The sequence below is a fragment of the Mauremys mutica genome, chromosome 8, assembly GCF_020497125.1.
Source record: "Mauremys mutica isolate MM-2020 ecotype Southern chromosome 8, ASM2049712v1, whole genome shotgun sequence".
NCBI classification, from domain to species: Eukaryota; Metazoa; Chordata; order Testudines; family Geoemydidae; genus Mauremys; species Mauremys mutica.
The window spans coordinates 75,868,893-75,888,712 of record NC_059079.1 but is presented as its reverse complement, the minus strand read 5'-3'; the positions used below and the strand labels follow the sequence as shown (position 1 = coordinate 75,888,712).

The 19,820-nt window shown below is 52.6% G+C and overlaps 1 long non-coding RNA gene across 2 annotated transcripts in view; it reads right to left on the bottom strand.

Moving 5' to 3' along the window:
* Positions 1–6,128: 6,128 nt before the first annotated feature.
* LOC123376718 overlaps positions 6,129–19,820 on the bottom strand; it is a 34,970-nt gene continuing 21,278 nt past the window's right edge. For both annotated transcript variants that reach the window (XR_006581910.1, XR_006581908.1), the window contains one exon: positions 6,129–6,425. This is a non-coding gene — a long non-coding RNA (uncharacterized LOC123376718). The remainder of the gene's footprint in view (positions 6,426–19,820) is intronic.

The window sequence follows — 19,820 nt, the reverse complement described above, 5'->3', positions numbered from 1 at the left end:
CACAGGCAACGGGGAAGAAAGGGCGTCTGAAATGAACAGAACTGCTGGAGAAAGGAGCTGACAGGCAAGAGAAGAGCTGGGTGGATGGGTTCCAGGCCCAGGCCCAGGAGCTGTAGAGCTGCAGCAGCTAGAAAGGACACTGCAAGAGCCACAACTGGAACAGGAGCTGCAGTCAGTGCTAAGAGATACCTGACAGCCATACTAGCACCTATGGGCTGGCCGGGGTCCACTCACACCGTAGGGGAGAGCAAAGCCCTCTGCTGCAAGACTCGCTGGGTGAAATCTCTGGCCTGTACTATGCAGTAGGCCAGCCTAGCTGAGCACAGTGGCTCCTTCTGGCCTTGAGACTGTTAATATACAGCGTATTAGACCCATGAATCGCTTTAAACCCCATTCTGCAGAGTCTGGGGAGTGCAAGGTCAAGGCATTGGTTGAGAGGTGTATTTAGGACTTTCCCCCCCACATTCTGTCTCCTGCTGGTTGCCTGGGGCATTGAGGGGGTAGGAGAATCACCTGGAGCTGCAGCAATGTTAGGGTCTGGTTCCTCCCTGACACAGCCACTAGAGGGTGACATAGCTTCACACACGTAGGCAAGAGTGCAGTTCAGTCTGGTGCAGGGAGTGGTGAGCACTCACCTTAGCCAGTACAAGCCAAGTTAGCAAAAGCTGTTCCTGGCTGACCGCACTGCATTAGCTGGCCTGAGTCCGGCTCTGAGTTCACAAGTATCCACAGCACACAAACACTCAGCTGGCTTCCTGCTTGGCAGGCTCAACAGAGAGGACTGAGTGAGCCATGGAGCCGGAACTAGCCTCTTAGGCCCTGGAGGTTCCCTTTGGAGCAAGGTGGAGACGCAGTGCTTGGGAGGTGGAGGGGAGCTTGCACTGCTGCCCCTCAATATGCCTGTCCAGGTAATAAATAGAGGGTTTCTGCCTCCAGCAGTGGTTAATCGGGCATCTTTTCACTGGCATTTTATTCACACACACGCTGTAGGCAGAGGGGTGTGGACTCAGTTCAGATTAAATTAGGAGTTGGCCCAAACCTGCCTGAGGTTTAGCAGTTCATGGGATTTCTCCTAAGAGGACTGGCCAATGAGGAAGTCATGAAGAATGTTGAAAAAGAGTTATTGCTAAAAAAATAAGGGACTAGCTGGGATTAGGGGAAAGTAAGGGGACATTGGGGATTATTAAGAGCAGCTGGCTTGATTTCCATCCTAGGGCATTAAGGGAATTTACCCAACTCAGTGAACTCCTTGATGATTATTTTTTAAATAATCGGGGCAGCTAGTGCAATTGTGGAGTGGGTGAAAGCGAATGTGTTACTGAGCTTCAAAAGGCAAAGACCAGTGATCCTGGCAGTTTCTATCCAGTACATCTATCCCTTGCCCTTGGTAAAATAATAGGAAACATACCAGCAAGCAATCTATGCACAGATGGAGGCTAAAGGACCCATGAGCCCTCAGCAGCAAGGACATATAAAGAATAAATATTGCCAGACAAACGTGTTTAAAAAAAGAAGCAGAAAAGGCTGGAGGTAAGGGGGCTGCAGGAGAAAGAAAAAGTAAGGATACAACACCAGTGGCTCAAGCTAAACTAACTAGCTGTCTAGTGGGTTGCCACAAGGGTTGGTGTGAGGTCCATGGTGGTGGGTGCTTAACTGGGGGTGGGGAGCTGGTCAATCTCTTCTGAGCCCCCCCATGGAGAGGGCAATGCAGTTCCTCTGGATCATCAGGGCCAAGTGTCACAGTCCCTGTCTTGCAGCTCGCTGCCTTTTTCTCTCTCCTCTCACTCTCCTCAGCTCTGATTCCCTGCTGAGCTCTTCCTTCCTCTTCTGCTTCCGCTGGGCCTCTCTCCATCCATTTTCTTTCTTGCTTGCTTGCTTTCTTCACCCACTTATGCACCCATCCATCTATCCTCCATACACACCTCTGTATCTACCTATGGTTTTCCATAGTGCTCGTCGCTGTAGTGACTAACTGCTCTTCCTGGTTTCTTATTCTCTCTCCTTTCTTACCCTCCTCCTCTGCTTCCTCCCTCTCTCCCTCCTGTCCTCTCTGCTCTCCCCATTCTCACTGCCCTTCTCTCCTCTCTTTGGCCTCGCCCAACGCCTTCTCTCTCACTTCTGCTTCTGTTTTGGGCTCTAAATTGCTGCTGTATTAGCTTGGCTGCTGACTCCCCACTCCAAGCCTGATGCTTTGACGCAATTAGCAGCCTGACCTCATTTTAACCTCGACGCCCCCCTCCCTGGGAGAAACAAAGCGACGTGGGGAATGCGGGCAGGATGCAGGAAGCTCTGAACAAAGTGTGCTTCATCTGAGCCGGATGGCGCTCTCGCTCTGAGCGCACCGGGACCTGCTCCCGCTCCCACTGCGCTCAATAGCGAACCCCCTGCCGGCTTCAGTGCTGCAGGATGGGGCCCCAGGGGTGTTCCAGCAGCTCACAGGCTCCAGCGTGGCTGTGCTTTGTCCTTCTTGCTCAGGTCTTTTATTCAAACGTGTCCTTTCTAGGGGGCATGGCAAGGCAGGCGGCGGGCAGGCAGTCTGGCCAGGCCCAGCCTTGCTGGGCGAACAATGGTTCAGGTGTTTTGCTGCTGTTGCTCTGTTAATATTCAACAGGGAAGTTAAGGGAGCTGGCTGCCTGTTCTGCAACAGCTGATGTATGGCAGGCTCCTTCTGCCAGCCGCACTGGTTGGCAGCAGGCTGGCTCAGGGGCAGCAGCTTTAAAGGGTCGCATCAGGGCAGAGCCAGCCCTCCGAGCCCGCAGTGGTCCAGGATGGAGAAGACTTCCAGAACAAGGGATGGAGATGGCACCACCTGATGTTAAGGACTCACCAGAGATTGCAGCTGGGCCTGGCCAGAAAATGAGAAATCTGGGTTGCAGTTTTGAGATTTGTTTTTGTTCCATATTGGGACAAAAATGAACCCTTTCGAAATCTTGCATGGAGAGAGAGAGCACGGCCCACCTCCGCAATAGCCAGCAGAGCAGTGGCTAGGGCACTCCGGTGGGATGTCAGAGACCCGGAGATCTGAACGGGGGTCTCCCATATCCCAGCTGAGTGCCTAAATCACTGAGCTAGAGTCTCTGGCCTAATCACTATTTAATTATTTATCAACAAAGCGGAGCAGCTCTACAAGGCCAGGCTGAACCTATAGTCTGGTGGTTAGGGAAATCCTGGATCTAGGCCTGGGGCTTTCTACATGCGAGGTGACTCTCTAGCCCCCAGGCTCTTGGCTACTCTTCTCTGTGGGTTTTACCAGAAATTCCAGCCTGGACTGGAGACCATTTAGCCGCACTTGGTGCATTTCTCCAACGATGTCGGTTTTGACCGATCGGCGTTTTCGGATGGAAAAACATTTTGTGGAAAATTTCCCGACTGGCAGTAACTGTAGCCACAGGAGGCCATCGTGATGATAATGGGAACATATACACTACTCTATTAGCGTCTACACTAAAATACAGCTCCCAATGATGTAAGTCGCCCACTACACCGACTTAATGACTCCACCTCCACGAGAGGTGTAGCGCTTTAGTCGATGTTTTTAGGTCAACGCAGCGTATGTGTAGACATTGTGTGGCTTATATCGACTGTTGCTGCCTTTCATACTGCTCTACACTGGCAGTACAATCGGTACCAGCGCTCCTGGTGAGAACATGCACTGCCGACACAAGAAGCACAGTGAGGACATGCCAAAGTTATTTAATTACTATGGGGGCTGGACGTCGATGTAACTTAGGTTGACTTAGTTGTGTACTGTAGACTTGCCCTTAGGCAGCTGCAGGAGGAGGAAGCTGAAGAGAGGCAGTAAGGCCTGCCTCTTGGCCACAACTGCTCTCTAAGTCATATGTGCAGCCACCTCAATCCAGTTCATAGTAATCTTCTGGCGCTGGGACTTCCCTACCCATCTGGTAGAGCATCTCATTGAGAGGTCTCCAAGGGAGAACTCCAGACCCACCAGCTCCAGGGGGTTTGTCATTAAATGAGCAAGCGGCTAGGAGTGAGGTGCTCTGCTGATTAATCACCCGGTTTGTATTACTGAGCAGCAGGGCAAAGAGAAGGGACATATGGGTGAGTCAGTGATGGGGCTGGATTCCTGCTCAGTGTCAGCGAAGGACGTTCCTGCCATAGGACCCAATCCTGCACGACTGATTCAAGGAGACGTGCCAGGGGCGGCTATAAGTATTTTGCCGCCCCAAGCACGGCAGGCAGGCTGCCTTTGGTGGCATGCCTGCAGGAGGTCCCTGGTCCCGCGAAATCGGCAGCAGCCTGCGAGAGGTCCGCCGAAGCTGCAGGACCAGCAGACTTTCCGCAGGCATGCCGCCGAAGACAACCTGCCTGCCGCCCTCGAGCTAACTGGCAGAGCGCCCCCCCCCCCCGGTGGCTTGCTGCCCCAGGCACGCGCTTGGCGTGCTGGTGCCTGGAGCTGCTCCTGATGATGGCAGTGGTGAGGGTCCAGCCCTGGAGTGGGTTTATGACCCGGATACAGTAGGATCCCTCTGCACAGTGCTCATGAGAAAGAATGCCATCTATCGAACCACTGTCCCCACATCTTGCAGGACCCTGGGAGGTCTCCTGTAAAGGTACTCCAGGACTGAGGAAGGACCTGCAAAGACTAAAAGCCTCCTATTGTGGTGATTTGGGGCCCAGGACAAGAGATGGGGTGAAATAGCAGTCAAGTTAGAGCTCTGAAAAGGAAGGAAAGCTGAGAGCGGGCAGGGTGAAAACAGAGAATTGAGGAGCAAATCCATGGGCCAACCTCCCACGCTTGGTGTTGCATGGTTCTGTGAAGATGTGTTGCGACTCGTGCAAACCGCTGCTTGAACACTGAGACTGCTGCCACCCAGAAGGTGAGGCTGATGGATGGACAGTGGCAGAGCAGGTGCAGCAGCAGTGGCATGGACACCAAGCAGTGTGTGTGGGGGGGTAGGGGCTAACAGCTTCACCTTGCATGACACACACGAGTGCGATGGCCCCCGTGCATTGTGTGTGGTGCACACACAACCCGGGGAGCTCAGCCAGTGCAGCATGCGGATGGCAAATCACTGTGTGAGTGTGTGGGATGGCTGACATCTGCTACACGGCATGCCGGCTGCAAACGCTAGCCTGTGCGTGCATTGGCCAAACTTGCTGAAGTGATGCCGCTGAGGAATGAGGCAGTTGCCATTACCCGTGTCCCGTGGGGGTTTGCAGCACTTGCCAGCACTTAGGCTGGAGGCAGCTGCCACAGATGGCATTTCTGACATTGGGTGCGTTGCTCAAATGCTACCGAGCAACATTTCTGGTGGAACGGGTGCATGCCACAGCCCAATTCAGTTCTGCAGCTGGCTGGGCAGGGAGGTACCAAGAGCCAGAGGTGGTGTTAGAATCGATGGTCTGCAAAGGAGCTCATGGGGGAGCTGCACTAATGCTAATGCATGAATGCACCCAGCAGATCCCTTTCTCTGCTCTCCTGAGCTTCTCCAGTGCTGGTGCCTGGGGCTGGTCTACAGTGGGGACTTTTGCACTAGTGCAAATCTCTTGTGTAGGTGCACCAAGCCAACATAAAATGTGGCATGCTGGTGCAACGCACGTTTACATCAATACAAACCCCCCCATTGTAGACAATCTTCCTCTGCCTACTCAACCTCAGGATCCATCAACACTGCAATCTGGGGGTGAGATTGCAGCTCACCTAGCCATGCCAGTGATAGTGTTAATTTAGCCAGCTCTGGTAGTGGAGCAGTGATACTTTGGCAATATGGGCTTCAGTGGGGGCTAGCCGTCCAAGTAATTACCCAGGGCCCGTGCTGCTACTGCTTCATTGCTCCAAGGAGTATATCTCTACACCAGCAGCGAGCCCACCCTTGGATTGCCGTAGAGACATACCCGCAGTGTCTGGAAACTGTTCCTAGCTTGCTAGTTCCAGCCCATTATTGGCTTTTTCACCTCCCCTTGTCCCATGTTAAATATCCCAGCCCTGTCTTTTACATCATCTAGCAAGAACCTAGAGACAGTTAGCAAGTAGGTGCCTTTGTCCCTTTGGTGGTAGAACGTGGATGTAAAGGAGTGATGTGAAGGAGGGAGGCTCTTGGGGTGGAGAGGCTCCCAGAAATGTATTGGTAAAATTCCACTAGGTTAAAGAAAAGAGTGATGGGGGTGATTTCTCTGCCTCTGATGGCGTCACTACCTGTCCGGAGCCAGGCTAAAACCAGGTCATTGTGTATTGGTTCAGCAAGTCACTGCTCTTCTCTGACGGCAGCTTACCTAGCGTACTCCGTCACCTGAAGTCTTTAAACTCCAACTGGAGGCCTTGCTGCCTTTCTATAAATGACGGTGCAGCTCCACAAGAAGTTATTGAGCTGGGTGGGCTCTCTGGCCAGGGTTATACAGGAGATCAGCATAGATCTTGTGCTCCAGATGTGAGCTTTCTTCTTTTAAAAAAAATCCAGTTACTGCAAAGAAAAGCATCACAATGAAATCCAGAAGTTAGCTGGTGCCTGAGTTTGCAGACAGCCTGAACCAACAGCACTAAGGTAAGTGTGCCCTGTGCCTATTTATGTCAAGGCATTGTTAACTCTGAACCCCACCGATGCCACCCTTTCACTGCTGATCTGTGTATTCAAGAAAGAAAAGGGACGATCATATTGTGAAGCTCTGCTCTGAGAGGCGTCTCATTTTTGGTATCACAGGTAGGTTGGGAGGGACCCACTGCAATGCTGACTTATTCCTGGGTGCCTCAAAATAGCTCTGAAGAGCACCTTTGTTGTCAGACCAGATGGCACCACACAGCAGGTATTTGCAAAATATTTTTCAGGAGACAATCTCCCCAGATTCCCAATAGAAAGTCTTGACCCCACGTACCTCCCATTTCCAACTACACAAGTGGAGCAGAGTCCTACATCATCAGATGCTGCAAATTCCTCTAACCGACCCTATCAAGGTGCAGCTTAGTCCAGGTTTGTTCACACAGTGATACTGCATCCTGCCACAGTCTAGTTATGAGAAAGCATCTGTTTAAAAGGGAACACAAGTTCCTTCCTCTTCCTCCTGCAGCGCAGGAAGCCCTGGTACCCACGGGACATATCACCAGTGAAGGGGACCATTTTTGTGGGAGGTCCTTGTGGAAATATTGCCGGCACATCACTGATGTCCCTGTAATCCCTCTCCTAGGGCCAGATGGCTACAGGTGACCCTCTGTAAGTCATCAACGCTTTCTGTTATGGTGAGGAGCCCAAAACACGATGCTGTGGAGATGGTCAACCAGAGTGTTCCAAACAGCTGGGTGTGCAAACACCCCACGGCCTCTATGATTTTAGTAGCATCAAGGAGTCGCCTTACCCACTAGCGCTGGCCTGTAATTACCAAGCCGGAGAAGATTGCCCTTTAGACGACCCTTGGATATGTAACAAACACCACAGGCAGCTTGGAAGGAAGTATTTCTAGCTCTAGTCTTCAGATACCAGCATGTCATGCCCTCAGCCTCCCCTCCACCAGAGTTTCTGTGCTCAGCTCTTTGCTGGGATTTGGCATGAAATGCTACAGAGCGGCGCGTCCAGGGTGTGAGAGGATGCAGGAAGGTTACATCAGCAATTGCTGACGGGTGTGAAGGGAATCGCACATTCCTTGTGTGCAGTGGATTAGACAGGAAGGCAAAGGGTATTGAGTGTCACCCACGGAACGAGAAGGGGCTACTTTCAGAGCGTAGGAAGATGCAACATGATCTAGCTATGTGCGTGTGTGTCTACGTGTGGACGTGCATGTGTGAGTGTGTGTGTTGCAAGGCTGTTGCTCAGTCTGCATGGCAAGCGAGGGGCTCATCAGACAAAGCACCGCAAAGAGATCTATCTCCCAAGACAAGGCGACTGAGGTCACAGAAGATTGACAAGCCCTTTGCCCCACACCTGACTCCGCCTCCCATGCAGCTCTGAATGAACCTTCCCACCTGCTGGGAAGGTTGCTGCTCTGGCTGCTGTTCATTAACCAAAGCGATGGACGGGTTCATTTTATCTCTCCAGACCCGAACGGTATCCAGGCTATTGGCTGAGGCGCTGTGTCCGCCCAGCGTTTGCTCTCCTGAAAGTTTACACAAATCCACGGCTGCTCCCGGTTAGAGCGGGAATCGCAAGCATCATTGCTTCTGCTTCACTGCTGCGTCAAGGCTGGTTTCAGCACTGCGGCAAGATGCTTTCAGGCCAGACCAGTCAGGATTGGTGAGAAATAGGTCGGCCTGAGACAGCATAAGGAAGCTACTAAATCCTAGATGCTGTGGGGAAAATGCCAAGGCCCCTGTCCTGTGTTAAGAGGAGGGAGGTAGAATCTGCAGCTCCGGCATTCACTTTGTGTTTGGATCCATCCTTGTATATAGTGCCTGCTATACAAGGGAGCCGGCAGCACCAACGGGTACCAGTCGGGGCTGGTTACTCTTCATACTGGAACCAGGGCCGCCTCCTGTTGCCGCTGCTGTTCATCCACGCGCTGGAGCCGTTAGCCATCATGAATCACACACTTGTTTTTTTTCTTTAAATGTTGCAAGTGGATTTAGTGTTCATGGCACAGAGAGAGAGAGAACAGTGCTGGCTTCAGCCAGGCATTCTGCAGGCAGGAGGCACCCAAGCTGCCCCCACACTGTTCTGACAGCCTGCCCTGGCCTGCAGCTCCCCCTCTCCTGGGCTTCATGCTTCTGCTCTTGAGTCTTGACCCGCAGCCACCCGTTATTCCAGTCACGAGTTTCTGCAGGCAGCTTTGCTGATGCACCTCAGTCTTGCCCTGCAGCCTCCTCCTGCTAGTTCAGTCCTGCAAGTCTCCTGAGCAGAGCTTGGCAATTGGGCCAAAGCATGTGACAATTTAGCGATGTGCCGAAATGACCAGTTAAGGGCCAGGCTGAGAGACTCCAGCTCAGTCATTCGCCTGTGGGACAGGAGGGGAGCACACGGCTCTAGAGATGAAAGGCGAGTGCACCAACCCACTGCAGCATCACCTGCCCCCAAAGGAGTGAGGAGCCGCCTGCATGTGAGCTCTTGTGAGTGACGTTCTCATTGCACCTGAGCAAATACTGCAAGACAGCCCCTGCAAATAGTCATTCCCATTTGAAAATGAATCCTCAGTTCTTGGCCTGGGCCTAGGGTTGCCAACTTTCTAATTGTACAAACCCGAACACCCTTGTCCTGCCACTGCCACGCCCCTTCCTGAGGCCCCACCCACTCACTCCAGCCCCCCCTCCCTAAGTTGCTCGCTCTCCCCACCCTCACTCGCTTTCTCATTTTCACCAGGCTGGCTCAGGGGGTTGGGGTGCAGGAGGAGGTGAGGGCTCCGGCTGGGGGTGCAGGCTCTGGGATGGGGCTGGAGATGAGGGGTTTGGGGTGCAGGAGGAGGCTCCAGGCTGGGCCCAAGGGGTTTGGAGTTCAGGAGTGGGCTCCAGGCTGGGGCAGGGGATTGGGATGCAGGAAGGGGTGCGGGCTCTGGCTGGAGGTGAAAGCTCTGGCATGGGGCTGGAGATGAGGGGTTTGGGGTACAGGAGGAGGCTCCAGGCTGGGCCCAAGGGGTTTGGAGTGCGGGAAGGGACTCAGGGTCGGGGTAGGGGGTTGGGTGGCAGGAGGGAGTGTGGGGTGTGGGCTCTGGCAGGGAGTTTGGGTGCAGGAGGTGGCTCTGGGCAGGGGTAGAGGGTTGGGGTGTGGGATCTGGGAGGGAGTTAGGGTGCAGGAGGAGGTTCCAACCGGGGGAAGGGGGTTGAGGTGTAGGAGTGGGTATGGGGTGCGGGCTCTCGCCAGGCAGCGGTTACCTCAGGAGGCTCCTGGTTGGTGGCACAGCGAGGCTAAGGCAGGCTCCCTGCCTGCCCTGGCTTCGTGCTGCTCCTGGAAGTGGCTAGCATGTCTGGTCACTAGGCGACGGTGCGACCAGAGGGCTCTGCAAGCTGCCCATGCCTGCAGGTGTTGCTCCCACAGCTCCCATTGGCCACGGTTCCCAGCCAATGGGAGCTAAGGAGCCGACGCTGGGGGTGGGGGCAGCGCACGGAGCTTCCCTGATCGCCCCTGTGCCAAGGGGACAGAGGGACATGCAGGCTGCTTCTGAGAACTGCGCGGAGCCAAGGCAGGTAGTGAGCCTGCCTTAGCCTCGCTGCGCCACTGACTGGACTTTTAACAGCCTGGGCAGCGGTGCTGACCGGAGCTGCCAGGGTCCCTTTTCGACCGGGCGTTCCAGTCGAAACAGACAGCTGGCAACCCTACTTGCACCCTGCATGGCCTGGGCCCAGGGCATCTAAAAGACCCTAAGGCACTAGATAGAGCGTTCTCAGGGCTGGTCCCAGCCTGCCGAATGAGCTTCCATAGGAACTAAGGTCCATTGCAAACTGACCCACCTTCTGCTCCGGGTAGCACTTCTCTGACCCGACCTTCTCTAACATCCAGAGACAGCAGTGTGGGCATTTAAAAAAAAATCAAAAATCCCCCAAACAGAGCCCTACTGAAGCAAAATCATCCACTGCACATGCCTTTCTCCTCCTGAGGAGAGAGAACAAGCCACATGTAACAGATGTTAGTCACATCACTTAATGCACTATTGGAAGGCGCTCAGGTCCGTGGATGCTGAGAACAGAATAGAATAAAATAAAATAGAATTGGTTTCAATGGTGTTCACACCTCCTTCACATTCAGTCTCCACGAATATTGTAGCCAATGAATTTGCTGGCAGGCATGTTCTTCACACCGTCAACTGCTGCACAATATTCATGGGAAGCAACTTTCAAATCCACAGCCACGAGTATCTGCACCAGACACCTGAGTCTCAGAGTTACACTCATCCAATCAGGAACCATAAATGGTACCATGTGACTTATGTGGCCCATCCAAAGGGCTTGAAGTTTGAATTGTGGAGATCGAATTATACTCGCAGATGAGCTGCTAGACTAAGAATAAATGGCAGGAACTACTGGCCAATAAGAGAGGTAAAATATACTGCACAACCACAGTTCAATCCGCAGCAGCTTTATTTTTCCTTTACTTATGTTTCCCACTGTAGTGTTGCCAGCTCTCGCAAGTTTCGCATGACGCTCATTATAGTTGGTTGTTGTTTTTTTAAGGTGATTATCTGACATTCTCAGCTTTTAATGAAAAAAAAGCAGTATGCTTCTACCCCTTCTGGTTACAGAGAAAAGCCTGGATGTGTGAAACCAGGAGGCTAATGAAAAGAGCCCCTCATTTATTATTTTTAAAGTCTCATGATTTTTTTAAATCCATCTCAAGATTTTTGTAACCTTCAGTGTTATTAACGCTGTCACTGGATCTGAACTCGCTCTCTGGTGATCAGGTTCTCTGGCCTGTTACACAAGTGGTCACACTAGATGATCACATGGGCACTTTTGGCCTTGGAATCTATAGATGAATTTTCCAGACCATTGCAGAAGCCTCCTCTGAGTTCCCTCCTGGCAATTCCCCCAGCAAGGGGGAATTCCTAGCAGGTGTAAAGCCAGCTCCCATACCCCTCTGCTGGGGGCAAACTGAGGGGGGAGGAGCGTGTTAGGGGAAAGGGATGTGGATGGTGGAGTGCAAAGCATTCTAAAAATCTACGGCAGGTTTGTGTTACAGTCCATAGCCAGTGGGCTTGGTATAGAGCAGCCTGGAAGCTGCTCTGAGCGGCTCTGGGAGTGGGGTTGTGGCGGAGAATCGGGGTGGTAACCATCCTCCAGCCAGCCCTGCTGTCTCCTGAGCCAAGCTGATTCCTGCAGCAGAAGAGAGTCTAGCCCTGAGGCGCTGCCTACACTGTGCTGCAGTGTGGACTGCAGGGGTGTGAATTGCAGAGCACATCAGTTGTTGCACGCTGACTGCCCCATGTAGTTTGCAGCAGCAGTGTCCACACAGATCAGAAAGTGCCCAACACTTTGGTGTGCTCTGCAATTTACAACTCTGTAAAACGCACTAGGGCCCAGTATAGACAAGGCCTAAGTCTGCATGGAACTCCCTTTATTCTTCTCTTCTCAAGAGCCATCAGCTCTGTCCCGTAACTCCTGGAGTTCCTTCCCCAGCATGTCCTGTTCAGGCTATAAGGGCTGGAAGTCTGGATTCTGCTTTCTCCCAGTGTCCTCTGCCTTCACCACATTGTCTCTCCATGTCCCCTCCACAGCATCATTCCTGGTGCTGCCTGCTTCTTTCATGCCCACCTATCCCAGTAGGCCTTCAGAGCATGGACGGTGGGTGTAAGAGACCAGGGGAGGCTAAGCCCCATCCTGCCCCCTTTGGAGTGCACTGCCGCTGAAAGGGTGCCCTGGACGTAGCCCCACCTGCACTCTGCCCTGAGGCCCTGCTCCCATTAGTCCTCTTCCCCACAAGACCCCTCCCTCGTTCCACCTCTTCTCATGCCCGCTCTGCCCGCATGGGAGGGACCCAAGAGGTGAGTGGTGAGTGGCAGTTGGGGGGGCTGGGGGAGGGGCTGAAGAGGCCAGTGTGAGTAGTGAGCAGCTGGCTGGCCAGCAGGTGGGGGGGCAGGGGAGGGGGTAAAGTGGTGCATGCAAGCAGTGAGTGACCGGGGGTGTGTGTGAAAGAGGCACAAGCAGTGGCGGGGTGGGGGGGACCTTGGGGAAAAGGGTGAGTTGAGGGGCCTCACGGAAGGAGGCTAAGCAGGGTTGGAGCATGGGTGGGGATTCGGGGGGGAGGAGGCGAGTAGGGATGGGCCTTGGGGTGGGGGCCACGGTCTGGGCGTGCCCAGCCTCCCCAAATGGAGGAGTTCAGAGCGCTCTCTTTTTCTTCCACTTCAGCTTTCACACAGATGTGTTGAGCTTCCTCTTCTGCTGTTGACATCATCTTCTTCACTAGGCACTGTCTAAGCAACTTGGTATTCTCACACTATTCTGGGCCCACATTGGGTGGCTTTCCCTTTCCCTGACTTGGGTTCAGATTCTGCCAGCTGGGCCAGGCAGTATGCCAGTGTTTCAAAACTCAAGCTTACTCCTTGAGACCTGGTCAGCTGGGACCAGAGGCTCGGCTCCATTAGCCTCCATCATGGTTCAATATTGTTTTCCACCCTCGGGAACTGTGACCCATAGCCGGCATGAGCTCTAAAAGTCTGTCCACGGTCAGCGCAGCTGTGTGAAGCTTTGTTGCTGAGCAATGCAGCGCTATTCGCATCTTGGTCTCATTGTCCAAATCAGCAAACTCACCCGTGAGCACTCGTTGATAAAGCTGGGCTAAAGAGTCTCTTGTCTCACCTGCTTCTCTCCTCGCTCAGCCGCAGATCATGGTTGTCCGAAGGCCCATGGCTCCGTGTTTTGCTGGGCATTATTCACCTCACCCATGGAGTGTGCAGAAGCGTGAGGGCTCCTTTTAGAGTTCCAGGCCCACCAGATTTCTGAATCTGCTTGTCCATTTCTGCCATCACCATTACTCTGCTCCTTTTTCGGGGACATGAAAAGCTGGGAACGTAGGTAGCACAAATGCCAGGCTGCTTGTTTTTTCCTTTGTCAGCCAGTGCCCATAAGTATTGCTCCATTGGCGTCAGTGCTACCATGAGCCAAGGACGTGGGTTTTTGTTATTATTATATTCTGCTTGACATTTATATTGATTTATTTCAGACTTTTCTCCTGCTTACTGCGCCTTTTCACTCTCTGGAGCTCTATCTATCAGCAGTACGTCTATGGCTCCGTCACCATTGGATCTGAGCCCCTCACAATCTTTAATGCCTTTATCCCCACAGCCCCTCTGTGCGGTAGGGCATTGCTATTTGCCCCCATTTTACAGCTGGGGAATGGAGGCACAGGGCAGGGAATTGACCAGGGCCAGCTCTAGGCACCAGCTCAGCAAGCAGGTGCTTGGGGCGGCCAAGGGGAAGGGGCAGCACGTCAGGCTCTCCGGCGGCAATTCGGTGGCGGGTCCCTCAGTCCCTCTCGGGGGGGAAGGACCTGCCGCCGAATTGCCGCTGAAGAAGAAAGTGGCACAGCTGAGCTGCCGCCGATTACTATCACGGCTTTTTTTTTTTTTTCCCCTCATCGCTTGGGGCAGCAAAAACCCTGGAGCCGGCCCTGGAATTGACCCAGGTCTCCCAAGTTCTAGGCTACTGCCTAACCCCCTATCTCTCCTTTTCTTGGTGGAGCTTTCCAAAGCAGTGAAGGGGATTTGGCCACACAATGAAAGCGAATGGAAGGTATTCCCTGCACTGTGTTGCCCATCTCAACCCATATCTTTATCACAACAGATTCTATGAGCTGTTGGCCTTCCAATATAACATGTCTGGGGGACTGTTGTCCACATCAAAGATGGCCACCAAGCATTCCTCTTTGTCTCTTTTGCCCTTGACAATGACGGCCACAGGTCTTCCAGTTCTGCAGCTATGGGCCTGCAGCCTGCAACTTTATTTTGGCTTTAGAAATGTACAAAAAAACTAGTTTTTTCCATGGGAAGGGGGGTAGCTGGTTCTCCTGGATAGACTTCAGGTATTATTTATATTGTCTGTATTCTGCTAGCACCTAAGAATCCCAGTCATGGACCATGATCCTGCTGTGCTAGGCGCTGTACATTTTTCTACCAGAAGAAGAAAGAACTACGCAAGAGGCTTCTGATTTAGGAGACCTGAAAAACAAAGGCATTTGCCCAGAATCTCCAAAAGCCCAATTGTGACATTTCCATTGAAAAATGGCTCTTTTTTGTTGAAATGGCCATTTCAACTAATTTTTTTCCAGGTTTTCATCTAAAATGTTTCAATTTTTGGCCAGCAAAACTGAAAATTGTCACCCAGCAATCGGGGTTCAGTTTTGCAGTGAAAACCTGAAAAGTTTCACGCAATTTTCTATGGCAATAACTTGTTGTTGTTGTTTTCATTCACATTTCTCATGAGGAAAAATCCTATTTCCTGACTGGCTGTACTGATCCTGGGGGAGTGAGAGTGGACTGTGCTGCCTCCAAATATACTTACTCTCCATGTTTGCCCCATTCTGCTACCGTCTCCTGGAAGAGGTCCTCTCCCTAGGTCTGCAAGAGAGGGCCCCCACAGCGGGAGGTGTGAGATTCCCTTTCCCCACCAATGCCCTGGGACAATCACAAAGTCGGACCCCCCTCATCCATTCACTTTTATCTTTTCAGGCACCACAGTCACAGAACACCTCAAACAGAACAGTCCAGAGCCGGGCCCACTCCTGCATCCTCTATGGCAATGCACAGACCACAGGAGAAAAACACCTAGTTCAAATTCCTGATTAGACCAACAGCTTATGGGAAGCAGTCATTTCCCTCCCCTCATTGGGGATCAGCCTGTGCAAGGCGCTCGGGTGCTCAGTATCTTGCAGCAGGGCCTCAGCATGTGCCCTCAAATTATCTTTAGACCCTATGTCCCCTAAGGTGCTGGGGACACTTCAGAAACAACAAATCCCAATGCTGCGTGTGTAAGAATCAATGCCCTGAAGAGCTTTCAGTCTAAACAGACAAAGGGAGCACCATCAGCCCATTTTACAGATGAGAAACTGAGACATGGAAAATCTACATGACTTGCGCAGGGTCACACAGGCTGCTGCCGTGACTGTCTAGCTGACAGATGTGGCCTTGCAGGGCTCATGCGACGGTGCTGAATATGGCCATGTAGATGTTGCAGCTTGGGCTGCAGCTCAGGCTCTGAAGCCTCCCTCCCTAGGTTTCAAAGCCCGAGCGCCAGTCTGAGCCGCAATGTCTGCACAGCTATTTTTAGTGCTGTAGCGCGAGCCCGAGTCCATTGACCCCGGCCCTGAGACTCGCGGCTGCTGGCCGCTGCTTGTTGTGTAGACGTTCCCACGGAGACTGCGGTAGAGGCAGACTGAAGCCAACTCTCTGGAGTCCCAACCTGGAGCTGTAACCACTAGCCCAGCCTTCCCATCTAGAAGAGGCTATTAGTATTATAATGACTTTATCCCAGCAGCTGGCAGCCACATAGTGAGATGAGCAAAATCGTGGTGAGCTAATACAAAGGAAACAAAATGACAAGGTGGCTGGCTCCCTTGCAACACAGCCTAGCGCCTTGTCAGCAGGTCACAGGCCAGGCAGTCACCCTGGCATGAGACCATGGGGGCTGAGTGCTTTTTCACCCACCCCCCCCATGCACTGGTGCACATATATTTTAATAGCTGCTTTTATCCGCCTCTCCTCCCCCTCACAGTGCTCAAGAAAAGCATTCAGGTCAATACGTGGATGTTACCGGGACCTGTTTACCAGAGCGACACAGCAAGGCGAACGAGGTGTGCACGAGCCGCGCAGAAGTGGTGGGCACTGCAAGAGGTATATTAATGAGCTGTGACACTGCCTCTCTCTCTCATAGTCATGGGACCGGGGGATTGGCCCAGGGAAAGCCACGCCAGGGACCCACCGAGGAGAAAAGCAGGCAGAATTGCTTGGCACAAAAGGCTGCTGGAATGCACGAGCAAAGGACGCGCGGTCTGCTTCCTTTCGAGGCAGGGACCCAGGCGCCTGACCCTGGTCTGATTTACTGATGTGAAGATTACAGCATGTAGCATGGCTTGATTGTGACACATAGACTGGATTGTTAGTAGGTTCATTCTGACCAAACCCCACAGCTTTTTCCTGCTGAAAACATCCCTTGGCCTTTATAGTTGGTCCCCTTTTCCTTCAGAGGGAGCCGGAGTGTAGCAGGAGAGTACCTATGCCCTCGATTTAATATTAGTAGTGTATTACAGTCACACGTAAGGGCTCCACACAGAGTGAGTGACACTCCCTGCCGTGAAGAGCTTGAAGTCTCAAAAGACAAGCCTGACCATGGCTGGGAGGGAGAGGAGACTTGCCCAAGGTCACGTGGAAAGTCAGTAGCAGAGATGAGATAAGCACCCCAGTCTGCTGAGTCCCAGCGCCATGCACTAACCCTACTGACACCCACCATCTCATTTCGCTTGCACCCCTGAACATCAGACAGATGGTAACAAAGATGGGGTCAAAGAGTGACCTGGAAGTGAAAGACTTGAGAGCGTCACAAGTTGAGCCAGCCAGGCCCACGCATGTATGCATTAAGCTAGCTGGCCTTTTAGCATCCGCCACACTGGGCTTCGGGGGCGCGTGCGAGTGACCTGCGGCAGCTCACTTGGTTCAAAATGGGCATCAGGGCAGAAAACTGGCCAGGGGAGGGGCGGGGGAGGAGTTGTGTCAGGATATAGAACATTACATGGGATTACAGCCGGCAAAGTAGCAGTGTGTGTGTGTGTGGGGGGGGGGGGAAATGGGGCCTATAGACCTATGAAAAGTTTGGGAGGGGACAAACCAAGGTCTTTGCCCATAGTAAATGATGCCCCTTGTTCAAAATAGCTTGAATCTGTTGCCCTTCCATTCACGCTATGACAGCCCCTCTGTTTGAGCAGGCCTTTGGCCACCAGGAGTGGGAGAAGGCACTGGTGAAGGAGGTGGCTAGGGAGGGGCAGCTCCGTGGCTGCAGAGGAATGCGCTGCACCACAGCGCCTCCTATGGCCAGCAGGAGTACTAGGGCCAGCCAGGAGGAGAAGCAGCCCAGGGAGAGGCACACTGAAGCCAGAGAGGAACCTGACTGGCATCACATTTGTGTCTCTTCTGTCCAGGTGTTTCAGCTGTGAGTGAAGCTTCATGGTGGGTAGAGCTTAGGTGGCTGGAAGAGCTTCAGAGAGCGCCACAGCCAATCAGTCAGACCCCAGACCTCTCCACTGTTGCCATGCTCAGGTAAAATCGTGCCATGGGGCCGGCTGCACACCCTGCCATTGGGTGCCCCTCCCTGCCCATGCTGGAGTGGCCCCAGAGGAGTCTTTCCTGCACCTGCCCTGGGCTGAGCTGCTGGGCTGCATTAGTTCTACCTCTGGGAACTTCTTCAGGGGCAGAGAATGAGGGACAAGCTGCGCTAGGGAGAGATCCTGCCAAGCCCTTATTTGGGGGAGCAAAGAGGTAGCAGGATCAGGCCGTTGATGAGCTACGTCCAGGCTTCCTAGGGCAGAGAAGGGACTGTGAGCGGAACCAAGGGGCCGACCTCCCAGGGCTGGTGTGAGGATCAGCTCATGTCTGGCTAGTGCTCTGTAAACGTGGAGCCCTGCTGCAGGGGTAAGACTTGGGATAAAGCACTTGGCGAGGGAAAGCTGCATGTGGGGACAGCTCGGGGCGGGAGCTATGGAGGATCTCCGGGAGGAAATGAGATGATAGGTGAGGGGAAATTGACTACTGGGGGGAGTTTTAAAGAAGGAAAGAGCAGGCGGAAGCGAAGGAGGAAGCAGGGAAGAGAGGGAGGGAATATGAGCAGTGGGACAGGCGAAGGGAGCGAGACTAGGACAGGGACAAAGAGAGAGGACAAGACAAAGGAAGAGAGGGCAAAGGGATGAAAACAGGCAACCCGGACAAGCAATGCAAATGGAAGGAGCAAAACCACTGACATGGAAAAAGGCAGCGAGAGGGGGAGGAAAAGGAACAAGGGACTTAAGGGATCATGCAGGGACGGCAGGAGAAAATGCAGCTTATCTAAGAGAAAAGAGAGGGGAGTGGACTGTGGCCTGACCTACATGCAGAGTGGTACCATTTACTGAAAGGTCTGATTTCAAACCCATTGAGTTAAATGCGCGGCCCCCTGGGTGGATGCTCGCCTTTCAGTTTAAGCCAGGCTCACTGCCATCTGATGTAAGCCAGTTAGGAACTGGTGTAAGTTAAATTCCAAGAAGCCTCCCTTGAACCCAAATGGGAACGTCCACAAGGATTATTGAACCTGTTTAACTTCATCGGTTTGAAAAGTGCTGTAGGTTAAAATCATGTCAGCAAGGCCTTGACTGTGAGCTCTGTGGAGCACAGACCGTCTCTTGCCACGTCTTTGTACAGCACCTGACGTGCTGGAGTCCGAATCCTTGACTGGGGTCTCTAGGTGCTACTGTAATAGCAACAGTAACTAGGTTAAATGGACAGAGCCTAGGGAAAATAAAGAGCAAGGTACAGAAAGAGTTTAGAATGCAGTTTGGGGACATACAAATGTGGAGAAGGGAGAAAAATCAGGAAACTGGCAATTGTGATGGTTACTGTATTAAGTCATAGCTTCATAGAAATGTAGGGTTGGAAGGGACCTCAAGAGGCTGTCTAGCCCATCCCCTGCACTGAGGCAGGACCAAGTGAACCTAGGCCAGCCCTGGCAAGTGTTTGTCCAACCTGTTCTTAAAAACCTCCAGGGATGGGGATTCCACAACTGAAGCCTAGTCCAGCCTGGTCCAGTGATTAACTACGCTTTCTAGTTGGAAAGTTTTTCCTAATATTTAACCTAGATCTCCCCTGCTGCAGATCAAGCCCATTACTTCTTGTCCTACCTTCAATGGACATGGAAAACCATTGATCACCATCCTCTTTCTAACAGCCCTTAACTGTTATCAGGTCCCGCCCTTCAGTCTTCTTTTCTCAAGGCTAATCAATCCCGTTTGTTTAAAACTGCCCTCACAGGTCAGGTTTTCTAAACTTTTGATCATTTTTGTTGCTCTTCCCTGGACTCTCTCCAATTTGTCGACATCTCTCCTAAAGTGCAGTGCCCTGAACTGGACACAGTACTCCAGCTGAGGCCTCACCAGTGCCAAGCAGACTGGGACAATTACCGCCAATGACCCAGGGCTTTGGAGCTGTGCTCCAGCTCAGCAAAAACCTGCAGCTCCACTGCTCCGGAGCAGCTCTGGGCGCCACTCCAAAGCCCTGGTTAAAACCTTGTTATTTGTAATTATTACAGTAGCACCCAGAGGCCCTAGCCAAGATCAAGGCCTCATTGGGCCAGGTGCTATTGCAAATCCCTAGTGAGACACAGTCCCTGTCCACAGATCTTCCTATCTCAAGACACAGGGCAGACACAGGGTGGGAGAGAGGAAGTGTTGCTGTGACTATAATGCAGGGGTGGCCAACCTGTGGCTCCTGAGCCG